This window comes from Globicephala melas, chromosome 10 (assembly GCF_963455315.2).
Source record: "Globicephala melas chromosome 10, mGloMel1.2, whole genome shotgun sequence".
Classification (NCBI taxonomy): domain Eukaryota; kingdom Metazoa; phylum Chordata; class Mammalia; order Artiodactyla; family Delphinidae; genus Globicephala; species Globicephala melas.
Genome location: NC_083323.1, coordinates 25,780,669 through 25,794,957, shown reverse-complemented (window position 1 = coordinate 25,794,957; position 14,289 = coordinate 25,780,669). Strand labels below are relative to the sequence as shown.

The 14,289-nt window shown below is 42.1% G+C and overlaps 1 protein-coding gene across 5 annotated transcripts in view; it reads right to left on the bottom strand.

Moving 5' to 3' along the window:
* TMCC3 (transmembrane and coiled-coil domain family 3) overlaps window positions 1-14,289 on the bottom strand; it is a 266,106-nt gene that overhangs the window by 109,627 nt on the left and 142,190 nt on the right. For 2 of the 5 annotated variants that reach the window (XM_060306618.2, XM_060306617.2), the window contains exon 2: window positions 6,320-6,424. The exons of 2 other annotated variants lie outside the window; for them this stretch is intronic. The gene's annotated coding sequence lies outside the window, so the exon portion shown is untranslated. The remainder of the gene's footprint in view (window positions 1-6,319; window positions 6,425-14,289) is intronic. One more of the 5 variants, XM_060306619.2, reaches the window with a different exon arrangement.

The window sequence follows — 14,289 nt, the reverse complement described above, 5'->3', positions numbered from 1 at the left end:
CCTCCTGTCGCAGATGAATTGTCTGTGATCCTGAGGCCAACCCTCTCTTCCTGCTCTGCATCCCCAACCCCCTTCCCTACTCAAGGGCGTCTCGCCAGCGATTCTCCCCTCTCTTTCTTGCATCATCTTATTTTCTCCCTCACGGATTGTTTACAACAGCGCACAAACATGTTGTTATCTTCCCATTCTTAAAAATCCCTCTCTTGACCTCATTAACCTCCATTAAAACTAAGTCAAATCTTGTCCATCCGGCTTAAAACCCCTGACATAGCTCCCATCCCACTCAGAAAAAGGCCAAAATCCACCAAAGACCTCCACAGCTGGACCTCACCTACTCCTTCACCCTCTGTGCCTCGGCTCTTCAGTTTTCCAAGCACACATGCCCAGCATGCTTTATTGGGGCCTTTGTACTTGCTGTTCCCTCAGGCTGAACACCCATTCCCTCACTTCACACCTTTAACCAAATGTGTCATCTCAGTGAGGCTTTCCTTGGCCTCCCTGTGTAAAACTGCAATGCGACCACACTCTCGATACTCCGTTCCCTGCTTTATTTTCCTTCTTTGCACTTACCGCTTTCTAACATATAATGTACTTACTTGCTAGGTTTATTGACTGTTTTCCCCAGTCAATATCCACAGAGCTGGAATATAAACACTGTAAGAGCAAGAACTTTTTGTCTACTTTGTTTACTGCCAATGTATCCTCAGCACTGCAGTGCTTGGCACGTAGTAGGTGCTCAATAACTATCAGTTGAATGAATGAATGGTTAAAATTAAAGACACCGGCATAATGTCTTATAATTTTAAAGTTTTCACAATCATGTTCATTTACAATTCTCCTACAGCATCTGCATTAGAGTTCTCTGAATCAAACACAAGGACCTTCGTTTTATCATGTTCTACTGTAAACATGTCCTTGTCTTTCAAATAGAAATTGATTTCAGAATGGGAAAAGTGAAAATCTTGGAGCACCTTCAGTAATTCACCGAGTCTCTTTCCCTGCTTTAATTTTGGTTTATACTGAGTTTGGTTTGGAGGGAGGAAGCCTTTGTCTTGGGGAGTAGAGAAGACCGTGGGAGGATTTAAGAAAGAATACCTGGCAACAGAAAGCATCATTCAGAGCTTAGAAAGAAACCCGTTCAGAGAGTAAGGGGAAAAAAAATAGTCACTGGAAAGAGAAGGTGGAATCAGTCACATACCACCTGAGAATATGGTTCTCTGAGTCCGAAGAACACTGTGGCCCAAAGCAGCTTCCAAGATCAAAGGAAAAGTGGCATTCCACAATAGAAATAAAGATTTTAGCCATGATTAAAAGTAAAAATAAAAACAAACCCACAACAGAGATTCCAAAACAACAGGGAGACAGCGAGCTCTGAAGCTGGAAAGACCTCAGTCTGAGGCTGGTCCCCCCACTTCCCAGCGCTGGGAGGTAGTTCTAAGCGCTGCCTGGGAAACGGGAGGGGCTGCGCGGATGTTAGCTCCTCCCCCACCCCAACCCCCACTGTGTCCCCAGAGCCCAGCATGGGCTGTAAGACACTGAGCGGATGCCGAACAAATAACACTTTAGTGCACAAATTCATAACCCAGGAGAAGGAACTTCTCAAATCGAGCTGCCTCTACCTTTGCACCAGACTTCACAGAATTTGCTTGTTTCTGTTTATTTTTTTTCTCACTTCACTGCACCCTCTCACCGTCTCCTTAACCCACTCCTGAAATCATCTTCCCATTTGTTGTTTGTGTCTCCACTCCACAATGGAGCTGGCGTTGGAGACATCAGTCTCTCAGCTACCAAACATTAATTTCCATTTAAAAACAAAGTGTTTTAGCAGAGAAATGGGACTCAGGAGGCACTGTGCACCCTGGGCTCCTCCACTTATTACTCCAGGCTGACAGATTTTTCATCAAGTTATTGTTTTTCTCCTCTGGAGGAAAGCTTATTTCCATAGAAGGATTTCCCCCCTTTGTGCTCATTCTTGGTTCACAGTTTCAGTGTTTACTTTTGCTTTTTATCTTTGCATAATCCTTTCAGTTTCAAGAATCTAAAGAGATTCTGGATTGGAATCCCTTGCCCTTCCCTGAAAATATCTCTGGTTCCTGCCAATAGGGGTTGACACATTTCCCTAGTGTTCCTTTCACATCTTTGTAATGCGAAAGGGTGCTGGTAAATTGTGTGGACAAGCCTCAGATAACCTGGTGTTTGTTTATGGGATATTTTTCAAGTCTTCAGCCAAGACTGTGCAACAATAAGTTCGTTTCAATGGAGTTCCTGGAGAGAGGGTTCCAGATCCGTCTGGACTACGTAACCACTGACCTATTCAGAAGCCCAGCAGAGTTAAAGAGGTGCAGGGTCTCTTTGCTTGGAAGGCTGGGAAGCCCATTCCTCAGAGAACATCTATGCCCACTGAAGCAAGAGGCTGCTCTCCCCAAGCAAAAGAGGGAGGGGGACTTGGGAACTGCTTGGTAAACACTGGAGCAGCAAAAAAAGTGACGTGAGGAGGGCACCCCCAGCAGAATATAATCTCCATGAATGAAGGCAGAGGCCTCTTCTTGTTTTGTTCACAATGTCTCCAGCACCTAACTATGTGCACAAGTAATAATTACTGTTCAATAAATATTTATGGAATGAATGAATGAATCAGGTAGAAGGACAGGGCACCACGAGCATCCTCTTGAATAAAAAGGGCAGTTTTGGAAGGTGTTAAATATGCTATTGCCATGTTAAGTTTTACTAGAAAATGTTTGTAATTCTACTGAAACCCCCGGTTGCTGTGGCCTGGAGAATAAAATGAGTCACCAAAGCTTTTTTTTTTTGCCATATATGACAAACCAAAAAAGGGGGCTTCAATCAAAAACTATAGGGCTTAGTATGGGCCAAATATGGTGCTAGGCAGGAGATGAAAAACTAAGATAATGACTCTTATACACAGAGCTATATCTATGTGTTATTATGTATGTGTATATAGAAATATACAGTTACTATTTATCATCACTTGCCTCATGTCAGACTCCGGTTAATTCTTCTAATACCACTAAGATGTTGTAGCATTATTGTTTCCATTTTACAGACACAGAAATAGAGGCCAAGAAGTTTAAAAAAAGGCTGAATATAAGGCAACCTTGACAATAAGGTGAGTCTTCCTTTCCCCAATGAAAAAATTACCCTCTTCCCAAGATTCTTGGCTAACTTGAATAAGAAAGCTTTTAGAAACAGTACAAAATAAAGACAGTACAAAATCTCTTATATGCACTATTCAAAATAAGGAACCCACCAGAGTCACTTACTTAATTCTTCTTTTGGCCAGAAGAAGAAAAGACAGAAATAAACTTTGAGGATCCCTTTCTTGAAAAGATAATCAAAACTTTATATAACCTTGGGGAGCTATAGTTACCAATTTGAATAATGTTACCCCACGACAATTAATTGACAGGTAATGTTATTTGCATTGGAGATACTATTAAATTTTAGAAAATCTGGATGTCTCCAAGTGGGTTTCTTAGAGACAACTCTAAAAAGGTGTTTAATGGTTACTAAAAACAGAGTAGGATTTTATTATGGGAAGGTTTTCAGCCTTCAACTTTATCCAACAGCTTTCCCTTCTAAACTGCCTTACTGTTTAACTCTCAGTCTCTGTACTTACATTAACACCCTCTCTTGCAGGCCTAGGGTTTTTTTAACCAGCAATTGCTAAAAAGGAAAACTGTTGTTTCAGGTCACAGACAAGATTTCTTTGCTGAATCTGAGTCAGAAACATAGAAAGTAAATCTAAGCCTAAACCAAAGAATATGAGAATAAATAGATTTTAGGAAGGAATGTAAGACCTATAATATTTTTCTTCTAGGGAGGTGAATAATATGTAATCAATATCTATTAACATTTATCAATTTGATTCAATACACATATTTCAAATGTTGTCTTCATCACTATAGCTACTTGAGTCAACTAATAGTTTCCTGCAGTCTTTACTATGTCTACCTTGTTTCCTTAGTAGAAACACACGACTACAAACATAGCTCCTTTCCCCATCATGTTGTTCAAACAGCTGCATATTATTACAAAACATATTTACCAATTCTCAGAACTGAACACTGGATTGTTTCCAAATGCTCAATATTACAAAGGACATTGAAATAAACATCCTTAAGGATAAGCCTGTGCATATGTTCTTAATGATGTCTATAGGATATTGCTAGGTCATAAAACTGAAGGGGACCCTATGGGGTCTTCCGAGACAGGCCCCCCCCACCCATCCCCACCTCCCTGTGTCTCCAGCCTCTTCCTTGTAAAAAAGCTTTAGCCTCCCAGGCCTTCCCCAAGTTCCAAAGAGCAAATTTAATCAGAAAAGTTACAAAATCAGAAATAAACCAAACAAAGTCAAACAAGACAAAATTATGACAGTTTAACCATAAAACAAAGTTAAGGATCTTTAGTTCCTCCTCAAGGGCCATAGATAATATCCTGAGCCATATCTTTGAGTTGTTTTATAGATACTAAAACCCCCATCAGGTGGAAGAAGTTAACTGCATGCTAACCAACAGCACATAGACCCCAGACTGGTTAAAATCAGAAAGTTGATGATTGAGATTCCCAAAACATCACCCTGTTACCTCACTATCAACCAATCAGAGAACTGAACACAATCTGATCACACACCCCATGACCCTCTCCCTCACACTTTCTTTAAAAACCCCTCCCTGAAAGCCACTGGGGAGTTTGGGTCTTTTGAGCATGAGCTGCCCATTCTCCTTGCTTGGTGCCCTACCATAAACACTGTACTTTCCTTCACCACAACCCAGTGTCAATAGATTGGCTTTGCTGCAAGTCAGGCTAGCAGATACTAGTTTGGGTCAGTAACAGTCAAAGGTGTGCTTATTCCTAAGGTTTTGTTTTGTTTTTTAACATCTTTACTGGAGTATAAAAAAAAAATGTACTGATTTTTGACTAGTTGAAGCCTCACACTTCTCTGAGAAGAATATCTTACTATGTTCAGTTTATAAATAAGTGAACTGAGACTTTTTTTTTTTTTTTTCCGGTACGCGAGCCTCTCACTGTTGTGGCCTCTCCCGTTGCGGAGCGACAGGCTCCGGACGCGCAGGTTCAGCAGCCATGGCTCATAGGCCCAGCCGCTCTGCGGCATGTGGGATCTTCCTGGACCGGGGCACGAACCCGTGTCCCCTGCCTCGGCAGACGGACTCTCAACCACTGCACCACCAGGGAAGCCCTGAACTGAGACTTTTAAGAGTTCTGGCTGAGACAGTGAATCAGCTTCAAAGGCTCTGTGGAAGTACCAACGCCAATTCTTTGTCCTCCAACTAAACGATTGCCAGAGACCCTTCCACATGTGCACTTATAAAAGTGATTTGTAACTGTCTACCTGGTGGGTCCAGCCATCTGTTGAACAGCTGGAGCCAAGAATGTCAGATCCCGCACAAATGCCAAGAAGCGCGAGAAATGGTCTGCAATCCTCCTCACCATTCCCCAGTCACGCCCAGGGTCAGAAGTAGTGCCGAATACCTTCCAGCTGCCCCTCAGGATCTACTCTACCTTCCCTGGGAGCCCAATCTACATGGGCTGCAGCAGCAGCCTCCAGGTGGGCTCACCGCTGGGGAGCACCGGCAGGAGAGGGGAAAGAAGAGTGAGGCTGGGGTATTCATTCCCCTGGTTTCTATGGCTCACTGTAAGCTGGATGCATCCTTTAACCAAAAGTCACAGCTCTGGTCAGGCAGCCCCTCACACAGCCTCTTGTCCCCGGGTACTGGGGGCCACTCCCTTCCTCTTCAGCTCTAGGGCTGGTATCAGCCCTTCCGTTACCAGCCTGAAGTAGCCCTGCACATCTCCTGCATTTCCTCTCCACCTCTGTGAGGAGTTTCTTTATTAATTCTCTTGAAATTATGTGTGTGTGTCTCTTCACAGATGTGTGTGTGTCATCTACTTCCTGTTTGGACTCTAGTTGATACTGTAGTCTTGTCAAAGGCCCAAGCTGAAGCCTTCACAGTAAACGAAAAGAAGGACACCACGAGGGCTTCCCTGGTGGCGCAGTGGTAGAGTCCGCCTGCCAATGCAGGAGACACGGGTTCGTGCCCCGGTCCGGGAGGATCCCACATGCTGTGGAGCCGCTGAGCCTGCGCGTCCGGAGCCTGTGCTCCGCAACGGGAGAAGCCACAACAGTGAGAGGCCCACGTACCGCAAAAAAAAAAAAAAAAAGGGACATATAGAATCTTAGGAAGCCTGGAGGAGGAACAAGAATGAATGGGCTTTCCCAATCAACCCATAAACAAACTTCCCACAAAGAGTTGGTGGTTCCCTCAACATGTAGTAGCACCTATTATGCGGCAGGCCTGGTGCAGGGACTTTCACATACGTCATGTCATCATGTGCTGTGTAGTCTTGAGCAGACTTGCAACCTCTCTGCATAGCAGTTTTTCATCTGTAAAATAAGAAAAATAATAGGACCTACCTTGTAGTGTTATTGAGAGAACTAAATGAGATAATACATGTAAAGTGCCCAAGACAGGACATAATACACGTTCAGTAAATGTTAGCTATTAATAGCAATGATTTAGATGAGACAATAGTTACGATAAGAAGAATAAACAACTCTTAAAACAATCTTCTGAGGTAGATATCATTTCCCTCATTTTAAAGACGAGTAAACTCAGGCCTCATGAGCTACACCACAAAGAAGAGGCAGAAGAGAAATTAACCTGGGGGCTGCTTCTTGATAGTGGGGATAGAAAAGACCACAGTGACCTGCTGACTATGCTTTCTATGTGAGAATGAATTCTTTAATCAGCCCAAAAGACAACTAACCTGTTAGTCAACTAAAATATAAATACCGTCGTCCCTCAGTGTCACCCGGGATTGGTTCCAGGAGCCCTGCATATACCAAAATCCAAGGATGCTCAAGTCCCTTATAGGAAATGGCTTAATATATATGGAATTTTAAAAAGCAGTACCGATGAACCTAGCGGCAGGGCAGGAATAAAGACGCAGATGTAGAGAACGGACTTGAGGACACGGGGTGGGAAGGGGAAGTTGGGACGAAGTGAGAGAGTGGCAGGGACATATATACACTACCAAATGTAAAATAGATAGCTAGTGGGAAGCAGCCGCATAGCACAGGGAGATCAGCTCCGTACTTTGTGACCACCTAGAGGGGTGGGATAGGGAGGGTGGGAGGGAGATGCAAGAGGGAGGGGATACGGGGACATATGTGTACATGTAGCTGATTCACTGTTGTACAGCAGAAACTAACACAACACTGTAAAGCATTTATACTCCAATAAAGATGTGGGGGAAAAAAAAAAAAAGAAAGAAAATGGCTTGGTATAGTCAGCCCTCCGTATTCACAGATGTGAAACCCGAGGATACTGGAGAGCCAACTGTATAGTTATTGAAAAAATCCCCATACAAATAGACAAACTATTCAAATTATCCAAAACTATTCACAGGTTTGTACAGTTCAAACCTGTGTTGTTCAAGGGTCAATTGTACATACGTGTATATGTATACACAACACATACTGAAAACTAAAATAAAAACCATGATATTTTTTAACCAAGTACCACTGATTTTTTTTGAGTCTTCGATTATTAACAAAATATCTTATGCTAACTGAATTCAATTACTGAATTCACTTGTGCAAAAAGAAGTGGCTGATGCTTTCTCAAAACATCCTGTGAAGAGCTATGGCACCAGAGGTCTCAGACCTTCATCTGAAGATAAAGGTTTCCTCAGGGAGTTATAGGGAATCTATAATTTTAAAACCATATAAAGATGGAAAAAACACTTATGTAAAAGTGATGACATTCTTTAAAATTGATCAACGTCTTCTCATTGTTCACACAACATTTAAGTAATCCTAAAGAAGTTTTATTACTTTCATGTTTCAAAAATAATACACAACATATATTTAGGATCTTAAAATCTCCTGTCATTTTATAGATACCTTCTTTCTACACCTTCCGTTATCTTGCTTTAAATAAAAATTAATTAATTTTTTTACAAAAGGAGAGAAATTAATTCGAATCCTGTTGATACCAAATCTGTATCTATTCCACCTCCCATGTGCCACAATTCACGGTCTACATAAGGGATAACATATGTGACCCACTGCTCTCACACTCTACTCCCTGAATGAGTAATGAAAGAGGGTCCTCTTTCTAGCTGACTCTCAGAATTCCTCCTAACATACTACCCTAAACAGCCACTAAGAGTCAATCAGAGTTGAGCTGTGACAGAAACCTCATCTGCTATCTCTGAAGGAAAACATCAATTCAGATGAACAGGACAAAATCAGATTCAAAAAGAATGTTCATTCCACAGATCAGGAACTTTGCTTTTTTCACTCTGGTTTCTCCAGGGCCTAGAATGATGCCTGGTACATAGGAGGCCCTCAGTAAATGTTTGTTGAATGAATGAATGAATGAAAGCTGTGATCTATAAGAGCAAGTATCATGCCTTCCGGGAGTTTACAGAGAATGAAGATGGACAAAAAGAAGAATATAAACAACCCTAATGCAGATTAGCCTAAGACAGATATCAGAAAAGCGCAGCAAACTGTGGGTAAAACAAGAAAAGAGAGTAGTCTGAATTAGTCTGAGTAACACAGCATTTAAAAAGACATATGGCATAGCTTTCAAGTATCTTACTCTAGGCCCACAGCCTGCTGAGGCAGACATTCTAATGAAATTGCTTTAAGAAGCAGATAAAAATCATTTATAATTAGTAACACCATTTGTCTTAAAGTGTTTACAATTAAAGTTGATAAATAAATCTTCTTCTTGGAGTAAGCAAATGGGACCTTCAACCCAATTTCTGTGTGGGTAAATCTGAATGAATGAGATTTTAAACTATTTGAACATGAGCCCCAGGGGCTATCACTTGTCCTTTTCCCACTGAAACCTACAGTGCCCTTGTACAGTTTTTTTTTTCCTTAGACCCTAACATGGACATATCTTTAATTTTATAATTTTAATTATAAAAGCCATATATACATATCTGACCGTAAAAGTTCTCAAAATACAAAAGTTTAGAAAGTAGAAGGCAGAGGACTTCCCTGGTGGCGCAGTGGTTAAGAATCTGCCTGCTAATGCAGGGGAAGTGGGTTCGAGCCATGGTCCGGGAAGATCCCATATGCCGTGGAGCAACTAAGCCCATGTGCTACAACTACTGAGCCCGCGAGCCACAACTACTGAGCCCGTGTGCCACAACTACTGAAGCCCGTGTGCCTAGAGCCCGTGCTCTGCAGCAAGAGAAGCCACTGCAATGAGAAGCCCAGGCACCACAACGAAGAGTAGCCTCCGCTTGCCACAACTAGAGAAAGCCCGTGTGCAGCAACAAAGACCCGACGCAGCCATAAGTAAATAAATAAATAAATAAATTTTAGGAAAAAAGTAGAAGGCAGAAAGCAAGCCACTTCCTCTCCTACCCACCCCTGCCCCCTCCCTCATCATCCAACTCCTCCCCCACCCAAACCACAACAGAGGTAGCAAACTATGGCCCAAGGGCCAAATCCAGCCCGCCACTTGTTTACACACAGCCTGTGAGCTAAAACAACGGTTTTTACATTTTTTAATAGTTGAAAAAACGTCAAAAGAAGAAGAATATTTAGTGGCACGTGAAAATCGCATGTAATTCAGTTTGCAATCTCCATAAATAAAGTTCCACTGGCACACAGCGACATCCATTTGTTTGTGTGCTGTCTGTGGCTATTTTTTCACCAGAGTTGCAGAGCTGAGGAGCATCCCTGGTCTAACAGAACAGATCCTATCAGCCTTTCTAAAAACACCTCTTTTTCTAACTCACTATCTTTTATTCATCCATCTCTATATCAAACAAATTGCTTGACACATTGCCTTCTATTTGTCTGCCCACCAGCTTTTCTCCATTCAACTGTATATATTGGCCATCCTAAGGTTTCATAGACCCACCGACTTTCTAATAGGTATTTCACCACTGGCTAAAGCCCTTAAGTGTCTCACAGGCATTTTACCACCAGCCATGCATTCAAGGGCATTTCTTCCCCTCCTCGCTTATCCTGCATACTAAGCACAGGAAGTACCAATTGGAAAGAGTTCAGGAGAAATGGGAGCAATAATCCTGTGATTTCCCTTAAAGTAAACACACCACCCTGGTAATCAATCACTCTCCAACTGGGCTGGCCAGTTCTGGTGGAACACACCCTACGTAATTGTGCTGTCTGGTTGGGAAAATATTTGCCAAACAAATGTCTTGAGTGAGTGGGGAGCCCTGAACAAAAATGTTAGATTTTATTCTTCTGCCCTTCTAGCTAAAGTGAGTAACTAACTTTATACTGTGTAGTCCTTATACCTAATTCCCAGCAACTCACAGATTCACTTAGAATCTGATTTTACATTGACTCAGGTTCCACAATTAGTCTGATGGCACTTCGTTGACATTCAATTAGCAAATGTGCTTTTTCTTACAAGATTCCAATTTAGTCAGTAAATCTGTGCAATTAATGCAAAAATAATTTCTGGGATTATTTTCAGGGATGGTTTGAATGAAGAGTTAAGTTTTTTCTAGAGGAGACTTCCTGTAATAACACATTAAAGAAGATGATACTTTGTTGACCTTACATTTGATTCTAGTTTACATTGGTTAAGCAAAGTTGGCAGGTGTTCCAGTTACCTACTGCTGCACAACATACCACGCCAAAATTTAGTGGCTTAAAACAAAGATAGTCATTTATTTTGCTCATGAATTCTGCAATTTGGGCAGTGTTCAGTGGAGACATCTCATCTGTGTTCCATGTGGCACTAACTGGGGTCACTCAGCGGAGGCTGGAGGATCCACTTGCAAGACGACCCACTCACGTGGTTGGTGTGCTGGTGCTGACTGTAACAAGCGTCCTTTTTTCCTTTCCATGGGGGCCTCTTGGTGGGGTGCCTTGGGCTTCCTCATGGCATGGCTTCTAAGACTCAGTGTCCGAAGAAGCCAAGGCAGATGCTGCAAGTCTTCTAATAGTTCACCTCGTATGTCACACAGTGTCATTTCCACATCACTCTACCAATTAAGCAAACCATTTAAAACCAGCTCAAATTCAAGGGGAGGGGAACTTGATCCCATATCTCAATAAAAGGAGTTGCAAGGAATTTATGGCCATCTTTAATCTACCATAGCACATAAAAGAAACAGTGTAAGTGTGTCTCTGAAAATCATGTTTTGGATATCGGACTGGCAGCAAAGAGAAGCCAAGAACAGAATTAGAGTATCTCATGACTGAACCAACTCTCCTGGGAGGAACTAAATCATAGCAGTCAGGCATACAGGCCACCTGGGTGTGATTCCCAGATCATGTACCAGCTATAGGACCATGAGTAACTTGCTTGACCTTTCCATGTCCTCACAGCCTCATCTACAAAATGGGGGAAAATAATGATGTCTACTGCATCGGGTTTGCACAGGGAAACCAACATTCTGCTTTCTGATTCATTAAAAAAACTTCTAAAGCTGAACTATAACAAATGCACAGAAAATACAAAATAAAAAAGTAATCGATGCATTTTCACAAACTAAACACACTCATCTGACCACCACCAGGATTGGGGAACAATACGGAGTGGTAGGGACTTTGGCAAACAAGAAAGCATTTGTCCCCTCTCAGGGAGACTCTTGGCTTTTGCCAGTGGTTGCCATGTGGGGATAGAGGTGGAGTGTGCAGGCTCAATAAAACATGGTAGAGGGCCAGACTTCGCCCAGGGTCCCTGTCTGGGACTTTGCAGGAGGTTTTGGGACAGAGGTAAGGGGATGAGAAGATCAAAGTGGGCAGAACAAGGGATGTGACCAGTAGAAAGGTTGACATTTTAGGCGTAGCCAAGCATGGCAGGGATAACGGGTATGGAGTTAACTGGGCACAAGGTTCTGAAAGGAACCTTGGCTTGAACTTGTCCTAACACAGGAAGGCTGGGAAAGACTCAGAGACAAACCAGCCAAATGCTCACCCTTCATATGCGCCACCTATTTCAATCACTAAAGCCCCTTCAGAAGCTCCACTCCCATGAAACTGTCCTCAGTCTTGCTCCTTTCCACACAAAGGGAGACTCTGATGTTCTCTCCTTTCCTCACTGTCTTGTCTTGCTTTCTTACATGCTGCCCTTCTGCGTGGAGGTCCTAAGGTTCTCCCTCTTATGAAATGTCTCGTGGCACACATCCTACTGGAAGATCAAATCCTTTTTGGAAAGAGGCAGACACATATCAGTGAAATGAAGACAAAGTCCTACTCACTGTTCTGTCTATGAAATCTGAGGCACCTGGTAGACCTGTTCAAACAATCGCGAGTCCTCCGCACTCTGGCTGTGGTGCGTGGTTTAAGCAGTGGCTGATGGAATACTGAGCTTGGTGCGAGGAGGCGACATCTAGGATCATTAACAACTAACTGTATAACTGGCAGATCTAGGGAATGGTTGCCCATGGGATGCAGCTGGTGAGAGCGACATCAGGAAGAGGACTGACTTACTCAGAAATATTTAGATCAAACTGCCATCTGAACATTATACCCATGTCTGCAGCTTACTAGACGAGACCGTGCACACAGTAAGCATTTAAGCTCAGTGCTGGGCAAAGAGCAGGTGACCTGTAAACCCCTCCCTTCTCCCCATCCCTCTTCCTCTCTTCCATTTCTCTATCAGGCTGTATGTGGCTACATGAAGCTTTATCTACGCAAGAATCCAGCTAGTTACAGTCAGCTCTTTTTCTCAAGCTCTATGCCCTGACTGATCTGAACGACATGACCACATTGGTTTTCCACTGAGTAGGAAGAAAGATGACTTTGAATCGCTTCATTCGTTAAAGGTGAAGTGTCTAGTTCAGAGATCTTGAGTGTTCTGGATGTACATTCTGTCATTTATAAATCCTCCTTATCTTGGGGGCAGTATGACACAGCTGATTTGTTCATCTGTGTGTACACATTTGTGTGCTCAGCACGCATTCTATTGAGAAATTCAGGTACTTTAAATACATTTGGAAAGAGGCAAGGCATACATTAATGAAATCAAATTGAAGAACAAAAGTTTACTTAAAGTGTCTTTTTTTTCACCCTATATCCTTATTTATAGTGCTTTTTAGTAAGCACTGTCTGGGTTTTTTTTTTTTTTTTTTTTTTTTTGGTCACACCACGTGGCTTGTGGGATCTTAGTTCCCCAACCAGGGATCGAACCAAGGCCCCTGGCGGTGAAAGCATGGAGTCCTAACCACTGGACAGCCAGGGAATTCCCTGGGGTATTTTAAATTACTGTAGCATAAAATAAAACTAAAGAATGATAACCATTTATTGGTTTCTCTTTGGTTAAGACAGCACTAGATTCTTCACACTGAATACAAATCTCATGTTCCACTTGGCAACACGACTTTAATTCCTTCTGCAAATAGAGATACTTATAGCTACTCCAAGTTCCAAGCAATACGTTAATGACAACAGGAAAAACATATCCACAAAGGGACATATATGTATGTGTGTGTATATATATATATGGGCAGGAGGCCAGCTATTTATATAAAGTCCAATAACTATTTTATTATTTAATCTAGTTAATGTTTCTTAAATTAGGACTTATCTGTCAAATACTGGCTGGAGATCACTTTAAGCAAAACATCTGAAATCCAAAAACCCTCTCCCCAAGTATTTTATCACTTTAAATATGAAACAGTACCTCATATTCATGGATGTGACCTGGTACTCCAAGTTCATTATTTCCTATTCCAAGCCTAATTTGCCTCATATTCATTATTTCTGTCCAATGGCAGGGCTACCTTCCCAGGTACTCAGGCTGAACACTATGACATAATCTTTATTTCTCTTCCTCCTTTACCCTCTGTATCCCATCAATTGCCAAATCCTGGGGATTGTTCTTTCTTAGTTTTTTTTTAATATAAATAACTGTTTATTGTAGAATAGTTGTAGATTTACAACAAAGTTGCAAAGCTAGTACAGTATTCCCATATTCTCCTGACCTAGATCCCCCTAATGTTCACATCTTACGTTACCATGGGACATCTGTCACAACTAAGGAAACAACATGATCCAGGGCTGTTAATTAAACTCCACACTTTATTCAGACGTCACTAGTTTCCCCCTCATGTCCTTCTTCTGTGCCAGGACCCCATCTCCAGGATACAGTACATTTAGCCATCGCGTCTCCTTAGTCTACTCTGGTCTGTGACAGTTGCTCAGATTGGCCTTGTTTTTGATGACTTGGACAGCTTTGAGGAATACTAGTCAGGTATTTTGTAGAACGTCCCTCAATTTAGGTTGGTCTGATGTTTTTTCAT